At 38.1% G+C, this 10,657-nt stretch overlaps 1 long non-coding RNA gene across 2 annotated transcripts; it reads right to left on the minus strand.

Annotated features, from left to right (window-relative positions):
• Positions 1-228: 228 nt before the first annotated feature.
• On the minus strand, positions 229-7,643 carry LOC124107683 (uncharacterized). Of its 2 annotated transcripts, XR_006856503.2 has the most exons (4): positions 7,412-7,643; positions 7,093-7,257; positions 6,765-6,859; positions 229-932 (listed from the first exon to the last, which is right to left on the minus strand). It is a non-coding gene; the product is annotated as an uncharacterized LOC124107683 (long non-coding RNA). The 2 variants fall into 2 exon arrangements; XR_006856502.2 differs by having other exon boundaries at positions 7,093-7,619.
• Between the last annotated feature and the right edge of the window lie 3,014 nt (positions 7,644-10,657).

The raw sequence follows: 10,657 nt of genomic DNA on the forward strand, positions 1-10,657 counted from the left end.
GATCATTAATATTCCTGTTCTGTCCAGAGTAGAAGGTCAGTACACTTTGTTGCAGAAAAGTATTGGTGATCTATTGTGTAGGTATATCATTTTCAAGCAACCTGGTGGATTTCCCAGAAAAATAAAAAGAAGTCTCCCTGTTTTGTATTTTGATTTTTGTTTTTCTCATCTGGGAACCACTGTCTTTGGTTACCCTCTGGAAAATAACAATTCAGCCATCAGGCCAAGTTTATTGACTGACAGAAGACACTCAGGTCAAATTTATTGGTGACTAAATAAGCACAATAGTTCTCCCCTACCCCACCCAGTATCCACAAGAGATACATTCTAAGCCATTCAGTGAATGCCGAAAACTGGATAGTATCAAACCCTGTACATTCTGGTTTTTCCTATATATGCAGACACAATTTTAATGTCTTTTCCATCTCAACTCAGTGTTTATCATGTACCATGGCTATAACTTTTTCAGTTTGTGTTATGATAGCAAAACTAGCGTGAAATTCTTCTTCATTCTTCACAATTTAATAGAAGATTTGTTCTTACCATAGATCTTAGCATCCTCAGCATACAACCTTTTTCTTTCCTTATTAAATAGAGAACTTTCACTTTTTTCCCTTCAGGGAATTTCCCTGTGGCCTCTCTTTGACACATCCAAATTATTAGCATCACTACTGTTGCACTTTGTTCAAGTAAAATAAAGTTTACTTGAAAACAAGCACTGTGAGATATTGCAGCAGTGGAACTGATAACCAAGATGGCTAAGTGAGTAAAGGGCAAGTAGCATATACAGCATGGATACATTGGACAAAAGGATGATCCACTTCCTGAGGAGACAGCAGGACAGTGTAAGATTTTACTCCACTATTGAGAACAGCGTGCAGTTGTTTATTTCTGGAACTTTCCACTTTCCAATTCTCTGATGACTGCTGAAACTGCAGAAAGCAAAAATAGGAATAAGAGGAGACTAATGTATTCACATACCAGTCAAATCCCAACTTATGTTGGCCCTCCTTCCCATAGCTCAGGTATTTTCCTTTAGGGACTTACCTTCTTTTACTCAAAGTGCTGCAGAGGGTCTGATGGATAAGTGACATGGTTTAGTAATTAAGGGCATAATCCTTTTAGTCAGCCACATGTATGTGAATCCTGGCTCTGTAAATAACTAAGTTGGAGACTGAAAAACAGCCATGTTGAGCCTCAATTTTTTCTTTATCAAAATGTGGTTGAATATGATCAAACCTTGTAAATTTGCTTGAAGACTTAGATGAAAGGACTGGGACTATAGCTTAGTGGCAGAGCACTTGCCTAGCATGAGTGAGGCACTGGGTCCAATCCTTAGCACCACATTAAAAAAATTACAGAAATAAATAAAGACATTCTGTCCATCTACCACTACAATTAAAAAAAAGAAGAAGAATTAGATGAAAACAATTTTCCCCAAATTTTAGTCACTTGTAACTTGACAGCATAATATTTGCCACATTTAAATACTACCTGCACTACTATTCCCTTAATGTTTTCTTTAAATTAACTCAATATTAAATAAAGATTGATTTAAAAAAGTAAATGGAAGAACATTATCACTTCCTCAATGAGGAATTTAAGTACAAGAATAACTATAACAGAGACTAAACAATGCTATTAGGCTCTAGATGAATATTTTTGTTTGCTAAAGTCTCTGACCTAAGGTCTGCTCTCTGTCAAGTGTTTAAGGGATATTAATTCCAATATGACACATTCTTTTTGGTTTAACCAAAAGAACTAAAAATAGTGCAAGGAAATAACTTCCTCACTATTTGATTTAATGCTACTTAACACTCTGCTTATGTGCCACACAATAATGTCTCAGGTATTGCCAATGGCATGTGCATCACATTTTAGAAAATTGAGATAAAAAGTGTAAATATTTTGTATTTTGTAATTAAATGATATTGACACCTCCAAAATACAGCTGTACTAGTATGTGTGTGAGAGCAGTTATAATGTCCACTTAGAAACTATAGTTTTGACATAGAAGAGAGAGGAAACACTGCTGTAAATTCCCTCTGATCATTGCTTGACTTTCCACAAAGAACCCCGAGGCCAAATCCTAGACCCAACTATGGATTTTCAAATTAAGAATCATCCCTGGCCACAGGAGAAGCTGGGAATCTTTGTCCTCCACAGAGTCCTCAGGGTATGGGAGAATGTGAAGTGGATTAAAGATCCCTCTAAAAATTTTCATCTTGTCTCTACTTCCTCAAAGACTGTTATGGGATGAATTTGTTTTCCCCACCCCCAAATTTATATTCCTAATCCCCAGTCCTCAGAATGTGGCTGTATTTAGAGATCCCTTTAAAGAGGCAAATAAGTTTAAAAGAGCTATAGTGGCCTTAGTTGGATATGGCTGATGTCTTTTTAAGATGACATTAGGACAAGATGGCTTTCTAAAAGCCATAGAGGAATTCCTTAAGAGAAACCAACTTTGCTCACCCCTTGGTCTCAAGATTCTAGTCTTCAGAACTCTATGAAAATAACTCTCCGCTGCTGAAGCCACCTAGTCTGTGGTACTGTGTTATGGCAGCACTGGCAAACTAATACCAAGTCAATGTTTTCCAAATGGAGAAAGAGAAGGCCTGAATTGTTTATCACCCATTAGCAATGACACCCAAAGGGAGCCAGAATTATCTGATTTTATACATGTTTTCTTATTTACTATCTTCTCAATCCAGCCATCAAAAGTCTGCAGGTAAAACAAATGAACAAAAACAAAAGAAAAGAAAGAAAAGCCTAGAAAAAAGACTTGGTTACTTTGTCAACTTGGAGAACAACTTTTAGTGAACCTTAATATAATCTGGCAAGTGTTATCTCAAATGACAACATAGAATCTGTTGCTTAGACTGTTCAAGTCCCAGATAAATTTATTTTCCGTCTTTTGACCTTTTGTTCAACTTTATTCCTTAAGCACAAAATAACATTTCAATTTTTTTTAAAGAGAGAGAGAGAGAGAGAGAGAGAGAGAGAGAGAGAATTTTAATATTTATTTTTTAGTTTTCGGCGGACACAACATCTTTGTATGTGGTGCTGAGGATCGAACCCGGGCGGCACGCATCCAGGCGAGTGCGCTACTGCTTGAGCCACATCCCCAGCCCAACATTTCAATTTTATTGAATGCTATTTGGTCTTGACCATAAGTTTTGAGGTGACACTTATCTACTCGCAGTTTGCATGTTTTTCTCCTTTACCACTTCCCCCTCCCCTATTTTTATCATTCTTGTATATATTAAAGGCCCTGAGAACTTGGACTGAGCATCCTTGGTATGCCTAGCCCTCTTCTCAATTACCAGTTAATGTTTAGGTCCATTAAGTTCACAGTATAACCTTTTTGTTCATGGTGTACCCAAAGAATGCAGCACATCCTGTTCTCAATGGCTTCTCTATCTGGAGAGAAGGGGACACTCCTGTGACTGCATATCTTTGTAGCTGGTTCAAGGAATTCTGTCTGTCCCTGAGTCGCATATAAAATATTTGCCAATGTACATTTTGTCTCTAGAGAGAAACTACCCTAACCCTGTGCATTCAAAGTTCAAATATATCTTTTAAAAATATTTATAATTGGGGCTGGGGATGTGGCTCAAGCGGTAGCATGCTCGCCTGGCATGCTCGGGGCACTGGGTTCGATTCTCAGCACCACATACAAATAAAATAAAGATGTTGTGTCCACAGAAAACTAAAAAATTAAAATTAAAAAATTCTATTTCTCTCTCTCTCTCTCTAAAAATATTTATAATTACAGAAATTGGACAGATAGGTCAGTATTTGAGAGTCTAAATACCTTTAGGCTTTGCTCCTGGTTAGTTGGGATTGAAGGATGATTTGAGCAACTTATGGAAGGAGAAAAAGTATTCTGGGCCTCCTCTCCAACCCTCTCATTCAGCAGTAATAGCAAGAGAATATCATGTCTCATCATTAACCATAAGGTAGAGAAAGGAGGGAAAGAACAAGAGGAATAAAACCTTTAGACTTTGGAGGAATGCCAGGTTACAGAGTTTCTGGAGCTGCTGGTGAGATAGGACTATCAGTGATACAAGTGAGAATTTCTTAGAAACTCCTAACACAATTAGCAGCTCAAAGTCATGGGGGGAAATGGCAACAGTGATTACTTGCTGATATTTTTAATTTTAGGTTTTCATGGTCACTGTTTCTTCTTGGGAGAAGATTTCTCCTTCTTAGAATTTTTCCTGGTTGGATTTCAGTGCCTACCTCTTAGTTATATATTATGTTCCAATTCATAAATTTTTGTGAAGGCTCAGTCTGGAATGGCTCCTCTTTCCCATTTGACAGTTTCTGTGCAGTTGGAGTTGTTAAAAATCTACTGAAAGGGAGGCCCAAGGCAGTCTCTAATGCTGATCCCTGTACTTGTCTGTCCTCACTCACCTTGAACTTCTGTGCCTAGAAAGCCCTGTTTTCTTTCCTCTTAAAGAGTCCGTGTTATTATGTTATTATTATTATGGTCCACACTTGCACGTGGACCATAGCCAGTATTTTAAATGTTAAACTTGTCTATCATGTGGCTGTTTGCTACTCAACCTCTGTCTTATATCTACATGTTTTAAAAAATGGCAAAGTACTGTCTTGAGAGTCTTCTGGGTGCATCTGCGCCTACCTATTTCGTGTCCACAGCCTCAGCACCTGGGTCAAAAGTACTGCCATGCAAGAGGCCTAGTGGGGAAACGCTTCAGGAATAGTCAGGTGTTCAGGGATCCAAGCATCTGCTTTGGTCTTTGTTTGGCTCTTTGACATTTTCCCTGTCTTTCCATTTGCTTTCTCTTTGTGTCCAGTGTTGCCCCTGGAGATTAAGACTCAAAGCAAATTTTGTCTGAAAGAGGTTTGCCAGCCATAAAGTACTGTAAGAAAGAAAGACATGACATAAAGAAAAATGAAATTGTGTCATTTTCAGGAAAGAAGATGGAACTTTAGAACATATATTGAGCAAAACAAACCAAACTCAGAAGGTCAAGGGTTGTATGTTTTCTCATATGTGGAAGCTAGAAAAGAAAAAGCAAAAGAAAGGTGTGTGTGTCGTGGGGTCTCATGAAACTTGAAGGGAGATCAGTAGAATAGAGGAAAGGGATGGGGAAGGGAGGAGAAGAAGAAAGAGAAGAACTGGGGGATGGTAATAGCTAAATTATACTGTTCTATTATGTATGAATACGTAACAACAAATACCACCATTATGTCCAACTATAAATAAATTTCCCAATAAAATAAAAATTTTCTCAATAAAAAATATGGGAAAAAAACAAAGCACAGTATTGTTGAAAAGGAAGGAATAAAATAAATAAATAAATAAATAAATAAATAAACACCTTTGTTGACATTTTCATAGCCCTGCCAGAGTTTCTCTCTGAAGATCAAAGACTACCAAAGACTCCTGGGGGCTGGGTTTCAAGCCCTCCAGAAAGCAGTTTGGGTTTCAGTCCACCAGAAAAGGGGCCCTCACAGAGAGTCTACTTCCTCTTCCCTTTTTTCCTAGCCAATTTTTTTTCTAAACAACATCTTTGTCAATGACCTTCTGTCATAGAAAATAAGACTAGTTAACTGGGAGCAAATAGTAGTGAAGAGCCATCAAAATAACAGTAAGTAGATTTTCTAGCCCTTTTCCTGCCTGTCATGTTTGTTTATTTACTTATTTTTTTCTGTATAACAGACATGTTAAGAGAAGTCACTCTCTCATTTTTCCATGGACAGACAGACCTTTTTGGATGAGGTGGCAGGCTGTCTTTTAGACGTGGGATACCTCTTTGAACAATTCAGACAAGGTCCCTGATACTGCTCTTTCGCATACTTGGTGAATGCAGTCCACATAACAGTTCTGCCTAATAGAGTTTCCTTTAAGTGAGCTCTGAGAGACTGTGGCAGATAAAACCTAGCATGACTCCTGAGAATCCTATCTTCTGATACTCATGCCCTCCATCTGAGGTGGGCAGGACTTATGATTTACTTCTAGCAATGGACTGTGGCAAAGGTGATGGGACTTCACTTTTGTGATTATTAATTGCTTCGTGTAAGAGTCCACTGGACTCACTCTAGAAACTCCATGGCAGACTCTGAAGAAGTAAATGCTAGGAAGCCTATGTGGTAAGAAGCTGAGGGCAGCTGTCACACAACAATCAGCAAGAATCTCAGGCCTTCAGTTCTACATCTGCAGGGAAATGAATTCTGCTCATAACCTATGTGATGTATATTCTTCCCCAATCCAACCCTCCAAATGAGAACACAGTTTGGCTGACAGTTTTCAACATTGTGATATCTAGATATGCCATTCTCAAACTCCTGATCCACTGAAACTGAGATAGTAAACATATATTCTTTTAAGCTGCTAGGTTTTTGATTATTTGTTATATAGCATAGAATACCAATGCAGAGACATTCAGGGCAAGAAGAGTACCGAGGTCCAACATGGTCCCACAAGTTCCCATAACTGGTTATGATACTTGAATTGTGGAGTTCTAACTTCCTCACAGAACTGTTCTGACCTGGACAACACATTTAAATATTCTTAGCTCCAGCACTTCTTTTTAAAAAAAAATCAGAAAAAATGATAGAGAAGAGATGTTTGAAGCAAGACCACCGACAAGGAGAGACCCCTGAAATACCAAGTCCATCATGTGTCACTGAAGTAATTTCAAAGACTCGTTCTCTCCCATTCTGGGGCCATGTGCCCCCAATACTTTCTCTTCTTAAATAGTGTACAGAGCACAAATTCCTCCTGTTGGACTTACTCTTTAGATATGAGAAATTGTCTCCAGACAGTCCATATCATTACATCCAGCAGGCTTCCATTCTCTCATTTGTTAACAGACTTTAATTTCCTCATCTATGAAACAAATATAATAATAATGCCTATCTCATACAATTGTCATAAGATGAAATTAATTAATGTGTTTAAATTATATGATCACTACAACCTAAATATTATATAAGTGAATACAATTATTATTAACATGTGTGTGATGTTATTTATCATTATGGCATAGACAGTGACCTACACATTGGAAATACAGATATATATATGACATAGATCATGTCTGCAGCTGGTTTCTTACTTACCTGTTTGAGAGCTAGGTTCTGAATGGAGAGGTCAGCACGAGCAGAAGTTTTATGGAGAGAGGGCTTCAAATCAGCAATTCTAGAGCCCCATAGAGGATGGAAAAGCACACAGTAGATGGGTGAAGTCTGGAGGTGGGAATGTAAAAACCTGGATCCAATAGCAGACTATGTCATCAGGGTGTCACAGAAGTCAATCAGTGATGAAAGAGAAAGAGTTGGTTAAAGAGAAGCTGCCTACACCATAACTTTTACAGAGTCAGCTAATGCAAAGGAATTGAACTATGAACAATTGCCACAGCTGGATATGGCACATATATACCTGGTAAATAGAGGGTATAATAATATTTATTTATAGCTTTAAATAAAAATGCAATTCGTTGGGAAGTAAGAAATGATTGCTCCTTCAGAAAAGCTAGTGGGAAATCTCAGGGTGAAGTGATCTGGGCCGGGTGGAAGCAGAGCGCTGGGACTGCAGTCTGGTCTCTGTTCTCCAAGAACACAGTTCTTATTTGTCAGGGAAACATGATGAAGCAAAGATTTCTGAGAGCAAACAGAGAGTAGGCTGTTCTGCCCTGTGTGGAGTGGTTGTTTAAAATGAATCCCTTGGAGATAAACCTGTGTCTCTGAACAGGAAGTCATTCAGTATTAATTCTATGTTTCCTGGGAGTTTCTCTATTAAGATATTATCTACCATGAAGGTCAAAATGAGATTAGCTCATGTCATATTAGATCCATGGCTGAATTTTGTATTCTTTCTTTTCACCTCTCTATTTATCATGGTCTCAGAAAATAGCAAAATATTCAATATGTATTTGCCAAATAATGAGTCACTGAATAGTGATTAATGAAGCCAGACAGAAAATGCTTAGATATTCGAAAGAGGGACAAAATAATTCATGACTCATTGGTTCTTATTCCTGTTTGTGGGTCCTCACATTGAAGGAACACTTTGAACCATTTGGATACAATTCTAGTAGTAATAGAATTTGAATTTAGAAGTGAGGGGCTTTGTTCAAACATTTGTTATAGCAATGATTAATTTTTTGAGATCTTTCCTAGACCCTCTAACTATTCCACACAACTAATTTTTTGTTTTTCTGGTAGAAAAAAATTTAAAAGAATTCTCTAGTGCTTGTCTCCTGAATTCCCGCTCAGTCGGGCTTTATAAATGTTTGTGTACCAAGTGAAACCACATGTTTGACTTCCTCCCTGGGTCCACCCCAAGGAGCCTTGATTTTTACCATTCAGATCATCCTTTGATGCTTGAGATCTTGTTATGAAAGAGCCCTTTACATAGTAGCTGAGGAACATAAATGCCAAACTTAAGTTTGCTTGGAGTAAAGGAAATATGAGAAAATGGGGCATCACAAGGAAGCAGGGTGTGTAAGGGTGAACAAAAGGGGCTAGCAATAGGATCTAAGTTCTGATATTTACTAACTTAAATACGTTATTTAAATTTTCTAAGCCTCCCCTTCCCTCTAAAATGGCAATACAGATACTTGATTGAGATAATGTGATAATTGAATGAGATGGTTTATATGAAAATACTCAACATACAGAAAACCATCTATAGTGATGAACTAATCCTCGCATGCTTTGGTTGGAAATCAGAAAAAGATAGAGGAAGAAGTATTAAAATCTTGCTGTCCTGGCCTGTCCAGGATGAGGGAAGAGCCTCAGTAAGCGGTTTTAAAAGTGATGACTGTAGAGAGCTACTAATTTTTCTAAAACCATCATCTTTCAAAGGCTAGTTCTGTCTGTGGGTGACTTGTCCTGTTGCATTTTACAAGAATATCATATTTGCCCCCTTTTAATTTCTAGAATGCAGATGCTTTTAAGATATTTTGTGTAATATAGTGTAAAAGGCAGAATGATGAATGGTCCACTAAAAATGTCAATGTTTGAATTTTCAGAATCTGTGAATATGTTACCTTACATGGTCAAATGGACTTTGCAGATGTAATGAAGATTCTGAACCTTGATGAGGAGATTTTCCTGAATCATCTAGGTAATTCCCATAGAAATTTATGAGCCCTTAAAAGTAGAAGAGGTAGGGGAGGAGTTAGGTGAGGCAGGAAAAGAAAAAGGAGAGACTCAATGCTTGCAAGGTACTTTTACTGGCTAGGAAGACAGGAAAGTGACGGTGAGCCAAATCAGGCCATCCCTACAAGGTGAGAGCCAGCAGGGGAATGGGACCTCAGCCTTACCACAGTAAGGAGCTGAAATGTACCAACAACCAATATGAGCAAGGAAATTAATTGTCCCCTAAAGCAATATTAAACTAATACACAGAAACAAAGGCAAAACCTTGATTTCATTTCATTCATTTATATATCTTCTCATTTTGAAACATTCATTGAGCAACTATAATGAAGCAAGCCCTGAGCCAAGTGCTGGTAATAAGAGCATGAGTAAGACCAATTTTCAGCTCTCAATATATTTATGAATGTCAGTGGAAGAACCTGAAAAAGATTCAGACCCAAAGCAACTTGTTTTGCCTTAATTCTCTGAACTACTCAACTTTTCCTGTTGTCTACAATTTCAAAACAGTTAGTCACAGTAGAGGTGTGTAATGTTTTGCAAATTTGTTGGAATGGATCTAGCATGAGCAAATTAAAGAAAGACTAATGTTTTTTTCCCTCCTTCATCTATGTGCAATGAGATCATGGCTTTGCTTCCCTTCCTGTGGAGCTCTGGCCACTTACTAAACACCTGCATCATTGCTGCTTCCAATAACACAGTGACACTGTCATGGCTCAAAAGAACAGTTTGAAGAGGGTTGCCAAGTTGTGCCTGAGAATCATCTGGAAGACTTATTAAAACACAGACTCCTGGATCCTACCCTCAGAGATTAGGATTTAGTAATTCTAGGTTGGGATCTGAAAATTTTTCACAAGTTCCCAAGTAATTCCTCTAGTTCATGCCTCACAGTTTGATTATGTTTGGTAGATTGCTCCTTGTTTAATGATAAACACAGCTGTCAGAGCCAGGATGGTCAGAAGAGACGAACCTCAAAAAACATGTAACATATTTGACAGTTGGTACCACAATTCTGAATACCTGATCCTTGATAGTGCTGTACCTGGGTTTTTCTCATTTTTTCCCCTCAGGTAAGACTTCCTTGTCCTTCTATGACAACCTGAAATGTTCTCAAACTTGCCACAAATTCAGACCTCTGCAAAGAAAGGGGGTAGGAAAGAAGAATGAGTAAAGGTTCTTTATCCCATAAATTCAGATGAGGTAGCCTGATGTCTTTGTCAACATGAACAGTATTCTCATTGATAAGCATTGATAAGGTACATTTTAAAAACTATTGAAATCTCTCTTATGCAACTTGGCATGAGGACAGAGCCTGTGCCTGCTGAGGGGCAAATGAGGTGATTACACAATGTGCTCTGTGGACACTGAGAGTTTATGTGATGTGGCAGCCTCCCCATCCACAACCTCTGCTAATCTCCCCTAACCAAATTCTGCTTTTATTTCCCTTGATGCCATCCTTCCACAAACGATTTAAGCTCAAAGAGTACAGCTGCTGATGCCATACTGCCCAGGCTTCTGGCATTAT

The sequence above is a fragment of the Marmota monax genome, unplaced genomic scaffold (assembly GCF_021218885.2).
Source record: "Marmota monax isolate L192 unplaced genomic scaffold, Marmota_monax_Labrador192_F-V1.1 WCK01_AAM20220418_F8-fsc00097, whole genome shotgun sequence".
Lineage (NCBI taxonomy): Eukaryota > Metazoa > Chordata > Mammalia > Rodentia > Sciuridae > Marmota > Marmota monax.